Raw genomic sequence first — 21,143 nt, 5'->3', positions numbered from 1 at the left:
AGGGCAAACCCTGGTCTGCCACAGTCAGCCAATCCTAGTTTCATAACAACTGTGTTTATATATGTGGCTGCATACACATCATACATTTAATGCATATTTAAAGCACAAACCACCACCCCTATCCTGGAAACTGCAGTTTGTAATTGTACTCTGTGGGAGTTAAACTACAGTTCCCAGGATCATTTGCATGGTTATGTGCTTTGAATGTGCTGTATAGTCTGTACACAGTCTATGTTTGTCTATAGACCCTTGCAGATTGTCTATTAAGCATTCATTCTGATTTGCTTACAAAAGCTTATGGAGAGGTAAGATTATGTCTGATATTTTCTTCTTCTTGATCATTCATTCTGATTTGTTTGCATGGTGTTTATTTGACTATGAGGCTGCATTTATCCCGATTTGCCTGTGGAGAGTGTTCACACATCTTCCTGTTAGTCATTTGCTCACCCTGTAACTTTTCCCCATCACTTTCCAAACTGCAAAAAGTCCAGCTTTTTAAAATGTAGATTTGTTGTGCTAGGACAACAGAGCACCTTAATCCACTTCAAACGCACAGACTGAAAGCTCTGGTGTGCACTATTGCAAATATTAATATTGCACATCTTGAAGCAACTGGATGCATAAAAACTGACCGCTTTTTGACCGCTTTTTGACCCATTAGATATTATTCAAAACTTTACTTTCTTCAAAAATAGAACACAAACATCACAGATGCATCCAAATAATCCCATACAATTTCTTGTACTGTCCAGCAAAGGCTCAGCATTTTAAAAATAAAATAAAATTCCAAATTGACCTATAAACAAAGGTGTCTCTCCTTACAGCCTCCATTTTGCCTGAAGTTGCATGCTCTTGGAGTGAGTTCAGTTATCACATCTTACTCTCACAGAGGCTGAGAATAAAGACTAAAGGCAACTAGAGATTTGCAACCAAATACCCTTGTTCCCTGATCTAAGGTTAAACACTCACATGTTATCTACCAGAGAACAACAACAGTTAGTTATCAACCCATTAAGGAACTCAGAGACCACTTCTTGATTTTCTTTAGTTTCAAGGGTATTTTCAGTGTCAGTTAAATAATTACACTCTACGTGTGCTCGGATCCCTTCTGCAAAATATTGACAGTCGGATGGCACTTTTCCAGGACTTTTGAAAAACTATGATAATGTTGTTTTGCTGTCTGTGTTCTACAAAAGCTTCCTTCTGCTGTTCTTGGAGTGGAGTGGAGACTTTTGTGCATTTTTTCTAAATTCCATATATGTTTATGTGAAAGTGTCCATGTTATAATCTAATATTTACTTATTCTTGTTCTTTTGAAATATGCTGCAAGTCATTTGTGTAACAAGCAACTAACTAGTTTTATAAACATATAAATAAATTTCAATTTTTGCCTTTTAAGATGGGCATTACATGCCACATTTTTCATTATTTTATATTGCACCTTAAAATATTGCTGTAAGCTGCCCTGAGCACTGTGCATGCCGTGGGAGGGGAGGACATAAATAATCTGAAACAGGCATTAAATAGTCTGTGAAGAGGCTCAAAAGCTTAAATTGAAAGAGAGAAAACTGCAAACTGATCTAAATTTTCCCAAGTAAGGCTAGCAAAATATCTCAGCAGGGAAGGGGGAGTTGTTCACATATCACAATCTGGGACCCACTGAAAACATGGAGGTTTTTTCCATAGTAACGGCTAGGCTCTTAGCATCCCCTTCCTCCTTCCTACCACCACTGGGTTTATATTTGAGAGTCTGCTGCTGGTGAAGAAATTATCCACATCGTGTGAACAGCTGGCGTACCCTTCTGGAACTAGAGATGCACCTAAAGGGGAAATTGGAAGCAAATTTAGATGCACCTGCTTAAGGAAAAATACCCCAGGATTTGCAGGGTTTGGGGCATTCCACTAAAATTAATGGAAATTTTCAGGAAGTTCTGCATATCTCTTTGACTATACAGGAAGGCTCCAGCATTAATGATTTCGTTCCCCTGCATTTTTTCCCTAGAATTGTTCTCTTTTAAGGCAGGAACAGGATGCTGTTCCATGGCATATATTGACACTTCAGCTGCTCCACTGCATGTTTGTTTGGGGTTTGTTGTTGTTTTTTTTTGCTCTGTATCAGATCCAAGATTATCTGCCTCCATCTGCTATCTATCTATTTTGGCAACATGACCCGTGCATCACCCTGCTTTTCTTTTACTTCCTAGACCAGCTTTCTTCCATTCAGCATCTGATGCTTCTCTCTCTAAAAGAAAAGAAATACACCATAAATTCCCCACAAGCCATGGAAGAAGCATGCTAGAAAGGATGATGTGGAAAAGGGGAGGACCAGACTCTCCCATATAAGCAAGAGAGTGGTGAATGTTAGAATGATGTTGGAATGAATTTATGTGATTCTAGCAAAAATGTAACAAAGATTTAAGAAAAATAGATTGGTGAAAGGAGGGAAAGTAAACTTATATTAATATTAAGATAAATTTTCAGGATAAAAATTTGAAGAGAGGGAAAGGATTTGCTGAAATGGATAATTGACTTGGAATACAAAAAAGGGAGGTGTGAGGAGGTCAGGGAAACAAGCAAATGAAAGACAAGTTATGGAAAGGTTCGATTTTTTTTAATTGTTTCGATTTTTCTGTTTTTTTATTGTGATGTGTTGTTTTGCTTTTGTTTAATTTGGTGTTTCTTCTATTTTCTTTTTGTAACCTTAAAACTTCAATAAATATTATTTTTTTAAAAAAACAAAAAACAGAGTGGAATGTGGAATAAGTTACCTAAGGTGGACTTTGCAGAAATCTGGGGGAATACATGGGGTGGTGAAGGACCTTTAGGGCAGACCATGCACATCTGCAACAAGAAAAATGTTTTAAAATAATTAAAAGAGGCAAATTTGCTCTGGATCTTAGTTAGCAGGCCCTAGCATTGCTGAACTTTATTATATTTGTTTCATTAAATTTGTAGCCCACCCTTCTTCACAAAAGTCTCTAGGACAGCAGACATAATGATAATTTTTTAAAAAATACAGTTAAAACTAAAATACAGTAAAAACAATTATAGCATTTCTAAAACTGTTCAAAACATCTTTAAAACAATAAAACACAGCAGAAAAATCTAAATCAAATTTAAGAACAAATGTAACCCAAACACTTGTTTATTTGGTCTGGCAAAATTCAGCAGGAATCATTGCAAACTGGGCCACTGAACGTCTTCCTAGACATGTGCTCTCTTAAGTCCTGCTTATTTCAAAGGAATGAATATGCAACAAGCTGTCTCTGGCTTATCGTTTTTCTGCTTAAATATCTGCTCTTTTTGCTTGTGTCTTCTTTTGATGGCGGAGGTGAATAAGTGATTAGGCATCAACAGTAATCAGAAACAAATTGTCAAGTGTGTTTCTCGGAGCAGGGTGTGTGTGTGTGTGTGCGCGCGCGCACGCAAGCGATCAATTAACCCCCCCCCCCGCACATTCATGCAAACAACATTGCAATGCTGCTTTGTGGGTACCTGCGCATCACTTGGGTGAAAACATTTTGCTTGCCTCTCTTGCTCTCTGGCTTTTCATTTCACCTCCCACCAGCCTCTGCATTCTCTGAAAAGTTTGAAAGCACAATTGTAGCCTCTCTCTGTCTCTCTCTCTTTATGCAGATAAGGGGGGTGGATGTGCTAGAGAGAGGGAGGGAGAGAAGGTAAACAGTGCTGTGACTTGCTCAGTCAGAAAATTCCCCCCTCCCCTTTCACAATACCAGGATAAATAAGTTATTTGTCATTACCTGGGAAGAAACATCTTTTGCACAGGGCCTCCCTCCTGCTTCTATTCATACGGAGCATCTTTTGCCAGAATGTGGAATATAACCTGTCACTGCTTTTCCTTTGTGGTATGAAGAGTATGTTAATAAAACGGAGCAATTCTCCAGACACAGCTGCTGTAAATCCACCACTTGCTTATGCTGGTGGCCTGTTTCATGGGAGGGTACTGGCATCCCCAGCAGACCAGCCTGGGCTTTCAATGACACTTACTGAACTGGGGACAGACATTTCATGGCTGGAGGATCACAGCCCATGACCTCCATGCACCCTGCCCAAGCTTGTGCCCCAGGAATGTCACTTAGGTGCTGCTAATGCAGATGGATGCCAACAGTTTCTCCCCTGGTCCTTATTTTAAAAGGGGTTAATCTCCTCTCTGTTTCCCTGCTCCAATCTCTCTTGGTTGTTCGTTGTCTCTGTAGCTGCTTCTTGAACACTTATGGCTTTATCAAGGCCCTGTGGATGCGCAAGAGAGTCTCTCAAGGATGATCTTCAGTCAATTATTACACATTGTGACTGATTAGGGAAAGGTAAGAAAGAGTTTAGATATCTCATATCCTCCACAGCAGGAGAATTTCTCGTCTTGCCTTTCCACCAATGAGCTCAAGGCAGTAGAAGTGTTCAGTAGAAGTTTCTACTCTTTCCCTTTTGGATAAATTTAAGTAGGGTGTGGTCTTGATTGGTGGTGATCTTCATCATACCTTCCAACATTTCTACGATGAAAATAGGGACATCCCATTCCATAATGATAATTTTACTATTTCTACCCCCAACACCTTACAATGTTACCCCAGCCACTCTGGGCAAATTCCAACATATACAAAAACATAATAAAACATTAAACACTTAAAAAACTTCCTTATACAGTGGTACCTCAGGTTAAGAACTTAATTCGTTCTGGCGGTCTGTTCTTAACCTGAAACTGTTCTAACCTGAAGCACCACTTTAGCTAATGGGGCCTCCTGCTGCCGCCGTGCCACCGGAGCACAATTTCTGTTCTCATCCTGAAGCAAAGTTCTTAACCCGAGGTACTATTTCTGGGTTAGTGGAGTCTGTAACCTGAAGTGTCTGTAACCTGAAGCATCTGTAACCTGAGGTACCACTGTACAGGACTGCCTTCAAATGGCTTGGGGGTTGGATAACTACATACCTTCCAACATTTCTCCAATGAAAATAGGGACATCCTAAGGAAAAGTGGGACATTCCAGAACTGAATCAGAAACTGGGACAGCTTCTTTAAATCAGGGACATCCCTGGAAAATAGGGACTCTTTATATGTCATGAGGGTTTGGACAGGAAGGGCCAGGAAGCCCTGATTTCTCCATCTAGGGAGTGCAAATTTGCAAATCTTTTAGTCTCTCATGGCTTGATGGCAGGTGAGACAGCCTGATGGTCCTGGTTTTACTTACTGTTCCTCTCACTATGGGTCCCTTTCCAGAAAGGATTATGTCCTATTCTTTCCAGGAGGGCTTGAAGGAGGCCTGGGTAGGCCTTAGGAAGATCTTGGACCATGCACTGGTAATAATTAACCTTTTGATTCTGGGCACTGTGGCCAGTGAACTATAACACTAATGCGTCCATGCACACACAAACATCTCCATCTCTAGGGAAATAACCTGGCCTCTTTAAATTAATTACATAAATGTACAAGGCTGTAGAATATTTTCAGGTTTGAAGTTGTCAGGAGTTGATACACCTCAGCTGGATGGAGACTGGCAAGGATTAACAGCCATTATCTTTCTGGACAAATGAAAGTTCCCATAATTCTTTGGGATGATACTGCTTTTAAGGTATAGTGCAGATGAGGCCTATGGTTCTGTGTGTGTGTGGTGAGGTTTTTCATGTTCCCTCACATAAAAAGCTCCCTCTGTGTAAAAAACAAACAAACCCCTAGCACCTCTGGGAGAGGATTACATTAACTTCCTCCATCCTTTTCCCACACATATGTGCTATGTTTGCTAAAATGTTGATTTAATCAAAATTATTATACATAATCATACATAATTAATCAGGATTATTGTACATAATTATAAGTTAGTAAATCGTAACTACAACACATTAATTCCTACCACTATGTGTTAGAAAACTTACACTTATTAGAAATATAAATCTGAGGTAAGGAACAATTTCCAGGGCATAAAATGTTAAGACTTCTCTTAAATATTAAAACGTGGTACCATTAAAAACGCAGATGCTTTTTAGACAGCATTACCTATAATACACTAAATGTAAAATGCTGTCGTTTGCATATCATACTAAGGACACCAGCAACTTAATTCTAATTCCATCTGTGAACGCTTGTAAAACCAACTACAAATGCGACGCCCAAACATATATTTTGTATTTCTTTAATTTAAAGACTACATTTCACATTATAATAAAGGGAATGGATTGCCACTTCCTACAGTTTTCTTAGCATTCCAAAAAACACTTAAAGGCATTCCAGTCCCATTCGGCTCGATTTATTCTGTCTGTTTTCCTTTTTTGTTACCCAAGGAGACTGTGCAATTTTGCTCAACGTTACTAACACCAAGGGGGTCAAGGAGGGACAATGGGAGGTGGGGGAAGGCAGATCTTCTGACATACCCCAAGCCCTGCTGGTTTGTGCCAACCAAGGCAGAAAACATGGCTGTGGGAGATCTATGAAATTATCCCACTAGAAGCTTTCAGGATCTGTAAGAATCCTGGGAGCTGCTCCCTCTGACACGAACCCCCCCCCCACCCCGGATAACTTCCACATCTGACTGCTGAACTGGCAGAGCAGGTAATATCATTTGCTTGTGGCAGGTATATGGCAGATAACTATTTTAGCAGGCAACAGTTTCCATTGCCACTAATGAAACCATACACATATTACGTATTAATTTTTAAGTATCAGTTGGGTGATTGGTTGCTTTGTTACCAAGGAATATTGCGGCTATTACTTCCAAATAAATGTGCGTAGCATCAAGCTTTCAACTAACTAGCAACTTCACATAGTCCTGCAAGACCAACTCTGCATGTGGCTGCTGTAAAGGGGTATTATTAAGTCTCTGGAGCATTTTAAAAATTAACAACTCCTTGCCTATTTAAGATAGAATTTTTAAGATAGCATTATAAAGCTTAAAACACAACAAGGTTTAGTTTTAGTAGCATAATGGCAAAGACTAACTCAAAGTATTATTATTTCAATTTATATACCGTCTGAAACCCCCTTGCATCTGCATCATCATTAATTTTTGCTACGCTGCCATATCATAAAATATCAGGACAGTGTATAGTGTAAAAAACAGAACACAATAAAAACATTATAAAATAAAAAATTATAAAATAAAAATACAGTGGTACCTTGGGTTATGAACTTAATTTGTTCCGGAGGTCCGTTCTTAACCTGAGACACCACTCTAGCTAATGGGGGTTCCTGCTGCCACCGCCACGTGATTTCTGTTCTCATCCTGAGGTAAAGTTCTTAACGCGAGGTACTATTTCTGGGTTAGCAGAGTCTGTAACCTGAAGCATCTGTAACCCGAGGTACCACTGTACATAAAATGTTTAAGGTGACTGGCTAATCAAATTGAAAATTAACAGCTAAAAATGCCTATTGGGGTAAAAAGGTATTTAAGAGATGCCTGAAAGTCCACAGCAAGGATGCCTGCCAAATCTCTGCTGGAAGAGTGCGTCCCACAGAAGAGAAGAAGAAGAAGAGTTTTGGATTTGATATCCCACTTTATCACTACCTGAAGGAGTCTCAAAGCGGCTAACATTCTCCTTTCCCTTCCTCCCCCACAACAAACACTCTGTGAGGTGAGTGGAGCTGAGAGACTTCAAAGAAGTGTGACTGGCCCAAGGTCACCCAGCAGCTGCATGTGGAGCAGCGGAGATGCAAACCCGATTCACCAGATTACGAGTCTACCACTCTTAACCAGAAGGGACCAGCGACACTAAATGCCCAACTTCTAACTGAGGCCCTGCAATGTGGGGAACAACTGACAGCACTCCTCTGGATGATCTCAGTGATTATACGGGTTCAGGTGGTCCTTAAGATATGCTAGGACTAAGTTGTTCAAGGTTTTGTATATCAACACAAAGACATTGAACTTGGCCCGGTAGCATATGCAGATGTTTTAGCAGAGGTGTCCCATGCTGCCGGCTGTTTGCTTCCGACAGCAGTCAAGCCCAGAGCTTTCCAAACTTTTCACGTTAGTAACACACTTTTTGTGATGGCCTGGGAATCCGATTCAGAGGCTGAATCGGAGGAATCCCAGCCTGCACAGGAGTCCCCGCCTCCAGGGCTGGCTGAACTGGGGCAGGGCCTTGATTCTGAAGCGCCTGCACCTGTGCCAGATCCTCAGGAGCAGGCACCAGGTGAATCCACTCGGGTCTCCTGGGGGCTGGGACTGCCCTTGGCCTCAGAGAAGATAAAGGCCAGTCAGCCCGGTTCCAGGTTGCGGGAGCAACGTCGCTGATGAGCTGTTTCGGCCAGCATCCAGTCCTGTTTCCCCCAGAGTTCCTGTCCTTGCCCGGCTTCCCGCTGTGGACCCCGCTTCACCCAAGGAGGACTGTCTGCCGACCCTCAACTCAGGTCCTGGACCTCGCCCCACAGTAACCTCCCCCCTGGACCAGCACACTTTTTTAGACATGCATCATTTCACAACACAGCAATTCAGTTTTGCTAGCAAACTGGAGGTTAAACTGACCCCTTTCAGCCGCAGGAGGAGCGCCGGGAGCATTTGCAGCCAACACACTAACGTGTTGCGACACACAGTTTGGAAAGCTCTGGTCTAGCCACTGAATTCTGCACCAGCTGGAGTTTCCAGACCAGGCACAAGGGCATCTCCACATAAATGGGATTGACCTGTGTGAAGTGCTGTAAATGCTCTGAACATATTTTATAGATGTCAAGTATTTTTGCCCCCAGTTATTCTACAAAGCATTTGCAAATGAAGCTGCAAATCAAAAGGGCAGCTGTCTATATCACGCAGCACCTAAAATCAAGATACTGTAGGTTTCAGCCTTTGCAGGATAGGGCCCAGTCGCTGAAGGACTAATGAATTACAGAGGCACGGTTTTTGAAAGTTCAGCAATATGATATTCATAAATACGGAAAGTGTTATTAATTTGTCTAAACCCCTCAAGGACTCCATGCAGAAAAGAATAGGCAGAGTAGGAATAAATTTAATTAATTAAGCAGTGGGACTACAGGAATTGGAGGCATAAACAATTCAAAACTACTATTGCAATTGTAATGGTTACAGTGACAATTTTTAGTGCATTGAACTCTTACACAGAATTGCAATTACAGTGTCATCAATCTTTTTTAAAATAATAAAATAAAATAAGTGAACCACCTTTTTAGCCGTATGTGACTACATTCCACTCCCCACACAGGCTGGAATTCTGATGTCACTTTTCAAAATACAGAGATAGAGGGCAAAGATCCATGTAGGACAAAACTAAGAAACAAGGAGAGTCCTGGTGGAACAGGCCAAATGCTTACCTGGTCCATTAACCTGTTCTCACATTGGGAGCCTGCAAGAAGGAACTGAGAACAGCAACATTCTCACTGTTTGTTATACCCGGAAACTGGCCTTCAGAAGGAGACCACAGGTCTCGTAGCTAGTAGCTACTGAAAGCCTTATTCTCCATTAACCTGTCAAATATCCTTTTAAAGTGATCCAAGTCGGTTGCCATTGATACATCCCATGGAGAAAATCCCATAGCCTGCACTGAGTGAAGGCCACGTTTGTTGGCTAAGAAATGTAACATTTCAGCAAATTACATGAGAACACAGAAAGGACTCTGTTGGATGAGGCCAAAGGTCTTTCTAGGAGTTTCCCCACTGTTATCTCCCCGCGAATTGTATCCTAGTTTCATATTGCATGTAGCCATTCAAGATTAGCAACCATTATCATTACCATTAATGAAGAGGATGGTCCTCCATTCCTACATGTTGCCTTCACAGTGAGACTCAGGATCCCATCCTTCTGTCACTGGGTTAGAGAAAAGGAAAGATGCAGTTTCCATACTGCATATAAAGCATATGACTTGTTGGGTCCCCTGCTAGGCTTTTTTTAAAAAAAAAAAAATCTTTAGAGCTATCATCTAATTACAGTATGCCTAATGCAACATTTTGAGGAAAATGCTGAGATTTTGCCTTGGGCAAAGTAGGTAATGAAGGGAAGGGGAAAAAGGGGGAAAACAGAGAAGGCTAGCCCATACACCTCCAAGGGAATGTTCACATTTTCACCTTAGAAAGCAATAAGTCTGATTTTCCCATTGTGCTGAAAAATATTCCCTCCTCCTCCCCCCAAATCACCACAGGTTCCCCAATGCAGGGGGCATTTATTTATTTATTTATACTGCCTTTCATCTGAGGATAACAGAGTGGTGCTGTTTTTAACTCATCCGTAGCTGATGTGCGCTTGTACCATTGAACTCACCTGTGAATCGTTCAACAGTAACAGTGGTTACCTGGATATGACATTGCAGGGAAATACTAGTGGGCATCAGGTACATATCTGAGCATGTGCAATCTGACTGCCCTTCTCGTGCCTGTGCTCTGGAGAGGCTTTTTGAATTTGGTCCTTTCACTCCCACAATGACATCATCACTGTAGGACCCTCCACAGCAGAAGAGGTGGCTTTGGTAAAGGGGCTCACAAGGCATAATAATAATAATAATAATAATAATAATAATAATAATAATAATAATTTATTTTTGCCCTGCCCATCTGGCAGGGTTTTCCCAGACACTCTGGGCAGCTTCCAACAAAAGATTAGAAATACATTAAAACAGGGCCGGATTTAGGTTTGATGAGGCCACAAGCTACTGAAGGTAATGGGGCCCTTTATATGTCCAGCTGTCCTTTGGCAACAACAAATTGCCGCTGTTTTGTGTGTTGAATATATGCTATATGGTAATTTATGGACCTAATAGATATCTAAAGCCATTTGCACATAACAAATAGGAGCCTACACAACACACAACACTGTTACTGTATTTTTATTTTTTTATCTTATATTTTGGAAATGTACATCCAGGGTTTTTTTCCTTTAAATTTTTTTGGGGGGGGCCCAAGAGAGTGGGGCACTAAGCTATAGCTTGTTTAGCTTATACATAAATCTGGCGCTTCATTAAAACATCAGTCATAAAAAACTTTCCTAAACAGGGTTGCCTTCGGATGTCTTCTAAATGTCAGATAGTTGTTTATTTCCTTGACATCTGATGGGAGGGTGTTTCACAGGGTGGGCGCCACTACTGAGAAGGCCCTCTGCCTGGTTCCTTGTAACTTCGCTTCTCGCAGTGAGGGAACCACCAGAAGGCCCTCTGCGCTGGACCTCCATGTCTGGGTTGAACAACGGGGGCAGGGGAGACGCTCCTTCTGGTATACTTAAAGGTGTAGGGTTGCCATATTTTGAAGAGCAAAAAAAGGACACATTTGCCAACTTCTACTTTTAACTATGGATCTCTCTGATGACTCTACCCATGAAAAAGAGAACTTGTTGAGGGGAAAAAAGGACACATGGCAACCCTAAATTGCATGGGCTTGTGGTTTCCAATTGCTGTAAAGTTGGTTTGAAAGGGGGGGGCAGAAACAGGATGTGCACAGACATTACTAATAACACTGTGTGAACATGGCTTTAAAATGCAACACTAGAAACACATTGAATGTAAGTGTGAACATACTCTAAGTAAGGAGGCAACTACCGTATTTTTCGTCTCATAGGACGCTCCGTCCCATAGGACACACCTAGTTTTTTGGGAGGGAAATAAAGGAAAATCCCCCCCCCTTTATTTCCCCCCCAAAAGCAGGTCAGGGAAACCGAACCAGGTAGAGGAACAGCGGGATGGCGGCGCTGCACCTCCCTGCTGTCCCCCGAGCTTGTGGGGCTGCCCGATGTCTGCCCGGCGCGCGGGGCGCTCTGCTTCAGGGTGCCCTGCGCGCCGGGCGGCAAGCTGCTATCCGCAGCATGGGGAGCCCTGTGGGGAACTCCTGCAGGGCTCCCCACGCTGCGGATGTCTGTCCGGCACGCGGGGCGCTCTGCTTCAGGGTGCCCTGCACGCCGGGCGGCAGGCTGCTATCCGCAGCGTGGGGAGCCCTGCGGGGACCTCCCGCAGGGCTGCCTAGGCTGCAGGTGTGTTCCCGAAGCGCCGGGCGCTCTGCTTTCAGGGCGCCCGACGCTCCGGGAAGCAGGCTGCTATCCGCAGTCTAGACATCCCTGCCGGACCTCCCGCAGGGCTGCCTAGGCTGCGGATGTGTTCCTGAAGCCTGAAGAGCGAGCGGGGTCGGTGCGCACCGACCCCTCTTGCTCTCCAAGCTTCAGCGAAAGCCTGCATTCGCCCCATAGGACGCACCCAGATTTCCCCTTCATTTTTGGAGGGGGAAAAGTGCGTCCTATAGGGTGAAAAATACGGTATTTCAAAACCCTCAGTCAAGGGCTGGGGTGGGGTGGGGGGAATTTGAGCTAAAAGGGAAGTGGTCCAAAGCTTCAGATTAATTGGGACTTGCACAGGAGAGGGGGGAGTTAGTAGTTAGCTCTCATTACCTATTGCATATCCTTTGTTTTGTATTTAATCAAATTTCTTGCTCAGCTTAAATCCCCAACTGTTGTCTCGTCTCTTCATTGTGGGCGTCGCGGTGCAGAGCGCTAATTGAGAACACTCATGCCCATTCCATGCATCATCTAAAGCAGCTTATGAAAAATATGTTTCCGAATAAAGCAATTAGTCTGTTGCTGGAGCTCTACCTCAGCTTTCTTTGTTGTCTCGAATTGCCAATGACAATTTTAGCTATGGAAAATGTTATATGAAAAATTTTAGGCTGGAAGCTGGGGCCATTTCCTTTTTAATATTAATTAGAATTAGATACTATCTGCTCCTTTCCCACACCATCATTTGGATGTGTTCCCCTGAATGCTTTATACATCTTAATGCAAATTAGTCTTTATTGATCTCTGGTGCCTGGGAAGAAATCAAGATTGAATTTTGTGTAAAGCAGCTGCTGTTTAGGGAGCTGATACTCTGAAATCAGCAAGTGTTATGGATAAGGATGCAGATGAACCAAACCTGATCTTCTACAGAATACATCTGCAAGGGGTTTCTTTCCTTTAATACACAGGAATAGATGAACAGATGAGAGAGAAAGTGCAAATTCATCTCTTCTTTCCATTTCAAAATAGCAAGTAACAATGCAACACTTGATTAATTCCACTGATAATATAATGGACTTTTCAGAGATGATCACTACATTTAACTCACCAGGAAGGGGAGGCACTGTCTGCATTTCTTATAATAGCTTCCATTCTCTGTTCTAGTTCTTTGCAACTTAATGCTGAACACCTTTATAAAATGCCCTTAACCCTCCCACAGTCCATAGAAAGGCTCCATCTTCCAGGTGCCTTTGAATTAGTTGTTTCTGAATTGCTGCAATTCTGAACTTTGTGAGCTTTTGCAAAATGGGTTTAGTGAATCGTGAAGCGTTACAATGCATATATAATAAACACAAGCACTATAAAGAACCAAGCCAATGACAGAATTCATTCACATAATAATACCTCCATAGGTCTTAAATAATTTGTAGATAAACATTTGCATGCATACCTGCAGAATATGCATAGCTATGAATATTAGCAATGATAATTGCAAATGCATACCTACAGAAATTGGAGCAAATTCCACATGCACAATGTTCTAAGCAAATGAGATAAAAGCCAGAACAATTCTTAGTGTATCATTATTATTTTTCTTCCATTTCAGAAATGAGACCATTCAGGAATCCAACACCCAGGGAGAAATTTGGATGTGAAGAACTTTGAAAGCATCCCTGCTAAGGTTGAACAGCAGATTTTCTGTTGTGTTTACAGAGGCTACCTAAAATGAAATGAGAAATGCACTGATTTGCAGGTTTTTTTTAAAAAAGGCACTGGGTTTTGGGGTTAGTTACAATTCTTAATGTCAAAATCTTGTATTCTGTCATCTTTTAAAAAGCCTCAGTGGTAAGCCACACTTCTTGTTGCTTTCTGCACTACAGAAGAAACAAGTCAATAATATCTCTTAAGATAATTATGAGATAAATTATGTACAACCCAATGCAATTTGTACCACACTCTGCAGAGTAAAATACTTAAGATACACGGAAGGCAATGTATTTCTCTGCAATTATTGCATGCATTATGTGGTAGCATATAGGATATTACAGCTAGAAGGGAATCTTAAAGGCCAAAGGTTATTGCTCCTACCCAGTATATGAAAAAAGAGGATTAATTATAGCCCAACAGATTTGTATTAGGAATCCATTCCTGAGTGAGTGCAATTGCTTATGGAACCAAAATGGTGCCACCCATTGACCAGATGGAGGGATCAGGCTTGGGGGAGCCCCCAGATTTTCAGAAGTACAGACCTATTTAGGGGGGAGAGCTATAGGAGCCCCCACCTCAACAGTCCTGTGAAGACTGAGCATGCAAAAGTGCTGCACTGCATTTAAATGATGAAGAAGTGTGCTTCCTTGGCTAGAGAAGCTACGTCAGGCATGTCTGGAAGGGAGGTGATGGGAGGTGAGAGCCTGAGTCTACTTTGGAGAGTGGATCTCCATATTTTAACAAGCTGGGACCTGCCCAGGATAAAGCATGTATTGGAGCTCAGAATCTGCTACCCCCATCTTGCTGCAACCCTCCACAGGGTCCTCAAGGTCTCCAAGCTTCTCTGACCATCCCTCCATGACAGGACTCAAGACATGCTGGCAAAGATATGTTAGCAAAACAGCTAAAACCAGGTGTGGTCATGGGGATGTGGGTAGCATGAAGGAAGAAGACAGCTGCACTGTATCTTACGGCCTCCATGGCCATGCCCCTGTCAATGGTAGCTTGAAACCTGATGCAAAAAGAAGTCCCTTCCACTGACTAAAAAGCTGCCCTACCCACATTGCCACATAGTCAGCATTCAATCGCAGTGCACCACTGCCACAACTCAATATGACAGTCTGTGCTACATGAGTCTATGGGTTGTACCCAAACTAGCATGAAGTCATGGTCTTGTCGGCACAAGGTTTTCCACTTGTACAACAGTACAGATCTGCTCTAGGGGTCCCCAGACCCCCTGGGACAGTGTTGAGGAGAGTGCAGGGCATGGGCGGGTAGGAGAGGGGGAAAGTCCTGTTGCACAAATGAAAATCCTTGTGCTAATGGGATACATACGTTAGCTGGATACTGCCCAACACCTCTCTTCACAAGGCTGCATTTTGGTGATAGGTTTTTTTTTAAAAAAAAAAAGCAAGCAAGCAAATATACAAAATACATTCTGCACAGAATAGCCTGACCTTAACAACAAATGAAACTGAATGCATTGCATACACCACTCTGCCTAGGATGCTAACAGGTACCTTGCCTTGGCATTCTGGACACACCCAACTCTTCCCTATTTAAGTTGACCAGCTAAGTATATTTATACTCCACCTTTCAGCCAAGATTAGCTCCTGGAGCAGCTTACAATAAAGGTAATTCCACAAGATGTGTATATGTGTGGCATTGTGTGGTTAGGTGTAGTAGGGGTGATCTAAGGCACTTTCCCAGCTATTTATGCTCTTGTATTTGTGATCAAGTTGATCTTTCTATAGCGACATGCCCTCGCAGTTGCATTGCATTTTCATCTTCTTTCCAGGCAACAAATGATATAATTGCGGTTTTTTGCTTTTTTGTTTAAAAAAAGACAGCATCTGCAATGATAAAATACAGTCTCCAGCAGATGGCAGGATTAGGACTCTCAAATTTTATGACCGACTTTTTCATATCTTCTTGTATCACATTCATGACACACACTGGATCCAGAGTCCCCAACTGCTTTTTACTTTCCATCAGAGATTAAGATTTCTAGTCTCAGAAGCAGAGAACCCCACTTCATAAATACCCCAATCCCACTAGAAACAATATATGTGTTTTCTGTGCATGTGCCCCAATCTCAGTGGAGGGCCCTGCATGCACACAAATACCATGCAAATGGATCCTGCCCGATATAGCAGCTGGAGCTGTGCATATGGAGCCCTTTCAAGGAGGTTGAACCATACCAGAGATCAGGTGTTTGAGAGGAAGAGGAGATTGCATCCAGATCCTCCTGCTCCCTGTCTGACAGCTGATCAAAAGGACTTCAGTCTTTTTCCAAAGGGCTATTTATGCTTTCTTTTGGACTGAAACGCTAATGTTCCTTTATGTGCCTCCAATCGTTCCTTGCCAGCTGTGACTAACCTGGAGAGGTCTTATGTACCCTGCACGTGGTATCCGGTGGGGGACAGAGTTTGGTCATCAGCATTGCTTTTTCTGGGGGTACTCAGGGGTTCACAGTACTGGCACCCCCCCCCCCAATGTTAAAAGCGTGGCGCTTACTGTAACAACTTTATGGTGAGTACCGGAACCTTGTTTTCTTTAAAAGAAAAGCATTGGTCATCAGAAAACAGTCACATGGTCCCTATTGGTTGCTGGGGTTGGTCTAATTTGTCCCACAGGCTAGTTAAGCTAGTTGGTAGATCTTTTACGATTACATGTCAGTAAATTTGCGTGAGCCTTGGGATTGAGGCGACTGAGCATTAATCCCCAGGAAAGGGTTTATAAAGTGAAAGGTATTTTATTAGCAAAATATATTACACTATGAACATCAGCTAAATTTAGTACAAACCGCTGGGAATGTTTCTTGTGCAAACCCTACTAAAGTAAATCAAAGCCGAGCAATAACATTATTGCAATTCAGTGGGGCTTGTTCGAGATAAATTCCAGGTGGCGCCTGAGATTACTGGTCTGTGTGGTTCAGTGCTATCGTCTCTAACTGCCAGTAATTTTTGCCATGTATGTGGCAGAGGGTTTTCCATAGCCATCTCTATAGGAGCCTTGAAGTGAAAGTACCAACCAGCAACTTTATACGTGCAAAAGCTTGTGCTCTTGCACTAGTACTTCACACAATTTAAGCATGATTAAACTATGGAAGATTCTCCCACAAGATGTGGTGTTGGCCACCAACTGGCTTTAAGCAAGAGAGTGAGACAAATTCATAGAGGATGTGGCTGCTCATCATAAGGCCAGCTCACAAGGCAAGGGGAGGTGACGGCCTTAGGCAGCAGGATCCACAGGGGCAGCAGATACCAACGTAGATCTTTATTCCCCCCCTTGTGATAGTTTTTTCACAGTAGATCTTTACTCACCCCTTCTTACCTGGCGTGGATGGAGGGTGCCATTTTGTGGTTCACATCAGGTGCCAAAATGCCTTGGGCTGGCCCTGGATGGCTATATACCACTTCAGCTAACAGAGACCTACTAATCACTGTAAGTACTCACTCTTGGCTCTGGGCACACCCACCTATGCCATTCAGCCCCCAACAGATTGCCCTTGCAGAAACGGGAAGGGGGGGGTGTAATAACATTTTGGATAATGATGAAAAAGAAAAGAATCCAAAACCTGCTCCATATTTTTGAATAACAGTAATGCAAAACATCAAAGCTAGGTTTTCATCAAAAGGCTTTAAATAATTCTTTATAAGGGCATTGCTTTGGAACTCTGGTGCTTTATTTATCTGTGTATAGTATTTAGATTTATTACTCGCCCTATCACTGGGGCTCAGGATGAATTACTACATTTTAAAAAGGTTAGACATCAAATATTCAAAAACGAAATGATCTCGCGTGCATTCAATTCTCTGTGTAAACAATAGATGGAAAAGGCCTTTCTTAGCTTCCAGAAAATTCTCAGACTTTAGTGAATCTTCTGGGTTTCAAAACCGTTGAGGGACAAATGAGAATATCTATGTCTATGACAGGGGTGTGCATCAGTTCCATATGGGGTCCAAATAATTAGGGGAATCAGGATAATTCAGGGGTCTTCTCCACCTTGTGCAATGTCAATATTCCACCACCAGCCAGATCAGGACTCCTCTAAAGCCTTGTCTTTCTGTTGCTGTGGGGCTTTTTCCTGTATGTTTTGTACCTTATAGTGCAAAACAGCTGGGATAGCTCATGAGACTTTTAATCTTAGGTCGTGGGTTCAAGCCCCACCTTGAGCGAAAATTTCCTGCATTGCATGGGGTTAGACTAGATGACCTGCATGGTCCCTTGCAACTCCAAAAGGACCTGTGTGTCATTCATCATGCATCAGTTGGATGATCCTAAAATGGTCACCACCTGTACCATAAAATAAAATCAAATCCCTAGAGCTTTCCAGCTCTCTGTAGGAAACATTCTAGACCAGACCTTACCAAACTTTTCAAGTTGGTGACACATTTTTTGGTCATGCATCATTTCAAGACACAGTAATCCAGTTTTATTGGAGGTTAAACTAACTGGAAGCAAAACTAACCCTTTCCAGCCCCAGGAGGAGTGCAGGGAGTGTTTGTGCAATACATCTGCACACTGCAGCCAACACACTGTGTCGCAACACACAGTTTGGAAAGTTGTGTTCTAGACAGTCTCACATTGTAAACACTGTTGGAAGCCTGTAAGGCCTAGTACAGTACTGGAAAGGCTGGTGTGAAACAGCGAAGGTTTTTTTTAATGCACGAGCAAGAATTTACATGACTGGGCCACTTAATAATTATTTTAAGGTAAGAAAGAGCAAGGGATAAACCCCCTCTTCCTCAAAAATATGAAACAATGATGGATAATGGACGAAAGTGAATCTCCTGAAAAATCTCCTGTACCTACTTGTCTGAAATTCTAGATGAGCTCTCATGCCTGCAAATTTCATACACTTTGGGCAACGGGGGTGGGTGGGTTACAACCATTTTTAGATTCCCTGTTATAGTGAATGGGAATACAGACTGAGGTGGAGAAAGAAGAGGGTGATTCAGAAGCAAACTGGACCTCACAGATAGAAGAAAAATATTGGGGCCTGTGCCCACTCTTAGTAAATGCCATCATTATTTGGTCACAGCTCACCAAATATATTGGAACAGCATCTAACAAGAATGCAGTTTTATAGTAGGTAGGTCTTAAACAAGACTAACTACAATTTCTTAACACTATGGACGTGATTCTATGAAATGTGTTCTGATGGCATTCCTGAACAAAATACCTGAACAAATATCAAGGCCAACACCTAAAACTTCTCCATAGGTATTTTTTAAATAAAATATTTGTAGGCTGACTTTATAGGTGCCTATACTTTATAGGTACATCTCATGGAAGCCAGTTCAAATAATAATAATTCAATACAATATCTATAATACATGATATATAAACACAACATAATTCTACAATACCCTCAAAGTTACTAAGCCCTCAGGAATAAAAAAAAACCCCACATCCAGCTCGGCTATGCCATAGCTCAAGCCTGAGTTACTAGTTGCTCAGAAATTCTTGATTTATAGATAATACCTGCTTTTTAAAAAAAACACCCAAAGCAGCACAGAAGCAACAATAAAACAGGATTAGACTGGACCAGTTGTACAGGAATTTAACATGTCCAGGGGCACATTAATCTGCAACAGCGTAAGAACGTATCCCCCCCCCCAAGAGATGTGGGACTAGATGTGGGGCTAGCTGGCATGACAATCACCAACAAATTTTAGACTGTTTGGCTGTGGTTGGAAGTCATAGACTTGAGGCCATCAGTGTGGTGTAGTGGTTCGGAGCAGTGGACTCGTAATCTGCTGAACCGGGTTCGTGTCACCGCTCCTCCAAATGCAGCTGCTGGGTGACCTTGGGCTAGTCACACTCCTCTGAAGTCTCTCAGCCCCACTCACCTCACAGAGTGTTTGTTGTGGGGGAGGAAGGGAAAGGAGATTGTGAGCCGCTTTGAGACTCCTTAGAGTAGTGATAAAGTGGGATATCAAATCCAAACTCTTCTTCTTCTCTTCTTCTCTCTCCCTGTTTGTCTTCAGAAAGCAGGATGACAATGGATTCAGGCAGCACCTGATGTTGTGTATCTGGGATTCCTTCCAACTATGGGCAATATAAATGGGAACTAAGTTATAAAAACAGGAAATGGCTGAAATCCTCTGTGACTCGTATTCAAAAGGCAAGCTAGCCATTTTGGTTTGGGATGTAAATGCCACCCCAGGTATTAGACAGGTTATTTGGACATTCAAAGAATGTGGGTAGGAATAATGATTAGAGCAGGTGTGGAGAACCTTTGCCATTCCAGATGTTGCTAAATGACAACTCCTGTCATCCCTGGCCATGCTTGCTGGGGAAATGGGAGTTGTAGGCTAACAGCATCTGGAGGGTCAAAGGCTCCCCACACCTGGTGTAGAGGGAACATGTGGAGCACACACCAGCCTTGCTCCCAATGTTCCCATTGGCTCAATCCACTCACTCTCAATTGGAGGGGGAATGATTTGTGCATTCAGAAGAGCGTGCCTGGGATCCTCCCCATAGTCAGGGTTCTCAATGTGTTTAGCTAAAAGTGCAATTAATTTTTGTCCTGCTCCTCCCAAACAACGAGCAATGGTCAGAGGTGAAGCTGTGGAGGGGATATTGAGGGCTGCTGGCATGTTTTCACACTCGGTTTCTAAACCCTTGATTAGGGATCATAATTCTCTTTTAAAATATATGAAAGACAGCAGCCTACATTTAGCAGGCCGTTCAGCACCTTGGACAGTTCCAGCAGCAGCAGGGGTAAAAGCTAGCATTATTTTAAAATCTGTATATGATTTTTAAAGCTTTCATATAGGCTGAGTTTAGCTTATGCTCTAGCCATTGATCCTGTTGCTCCATTCTTGTTGGGTTCCAGTGGGGTATGCATTTCCTTACTGGTGGGAGATGAAGCTTTGGTGCCATTATACCCACCACCAAGGAACAGTAGGTTTCCAAACACAATTCAAAGTGTTGGTGCTGACCTTTAAAACCCTAATACTGCTCCAGTATACCTGAAGGAGCATCTCCACCATCATTCAGCCAGGACACTGCGGTCCTGCTCCGAGGACCTTCTGGCAGTTCTCTCACTGCGGGAAGTGAGGTTACAGGGAACCAGGCAGAGGGCCTTCTTGGTAGTGGCACCCTCCTTGTGGAACGCCCTCCCATCAATGTCAAGGAAATAAACAACTATCTGACATTTACAATACATCTGAAGGCAGCCCTGTTTAGGGAAGTTTTTAATGTTTGATCTTTTATCGTGCTTTTAATAGTCTGTTGGGAGCCGCCCAGAGTGGCTGGGGAAACCTAGTCAGATGGGCAGGGTATAAATGATAAATTTATCATCATCATTATACTACCTGATGTCAAGTCTAGTCCCTGACAGTACCACAACAGCTATAGACTATTGAGAAAGTTCGCTCAGAAAGTTCACTCATTATATTTCCCTAAGGATCCTGTAAGCTATCTTGTTCCATGAGGTTATGGAAGTGACCAAGCTAAACTGGAGCCTAAATGATAAATAATATGACTTTTCCAGTCTAA

The 21,143-nt window shown here is 42.5% G+C and overlaps 1 long non-coding RNA gene across 1 annotated transcript in view; it reads left to right on the top strand.

Annotated features, from left to right (window-relative positions):
- Positions 1 to 13,660, top strand: part of LOC309353431 — a 31,019-nt gene extending 17,359 nt beyond the window's left edge. Inside the window, exon 3 of the long non-coding RNA XR_014161844.1 lies at positions 13,531 to 13,660. This is a non-coding gene — a long non-coding RNA (uncharacterized lncRNA). The remainder of the gene's footprint in view (positions 1 to 13,530) is intronic.
- Positions 13,661 to 21,143: the final 7,483 nt, after the last annotated feature.

This window comes from Podarcis melisellensis (assembly GCF_964234715.1).
Source record: "Podarcis melisellensis genome assembly, chromosome: 12".
Classification (NCBI taxonomy): Eukaryota; Metazoa; Chordata; class Lepidosauria; order Squamata; family Lacertidae; genus Podarcis; species Podarcis melisellensis.
Note: the sequence above shows the minus strand (reverse complement) of the source record. Positions and strands in the feature narration are given on the sequence as shown.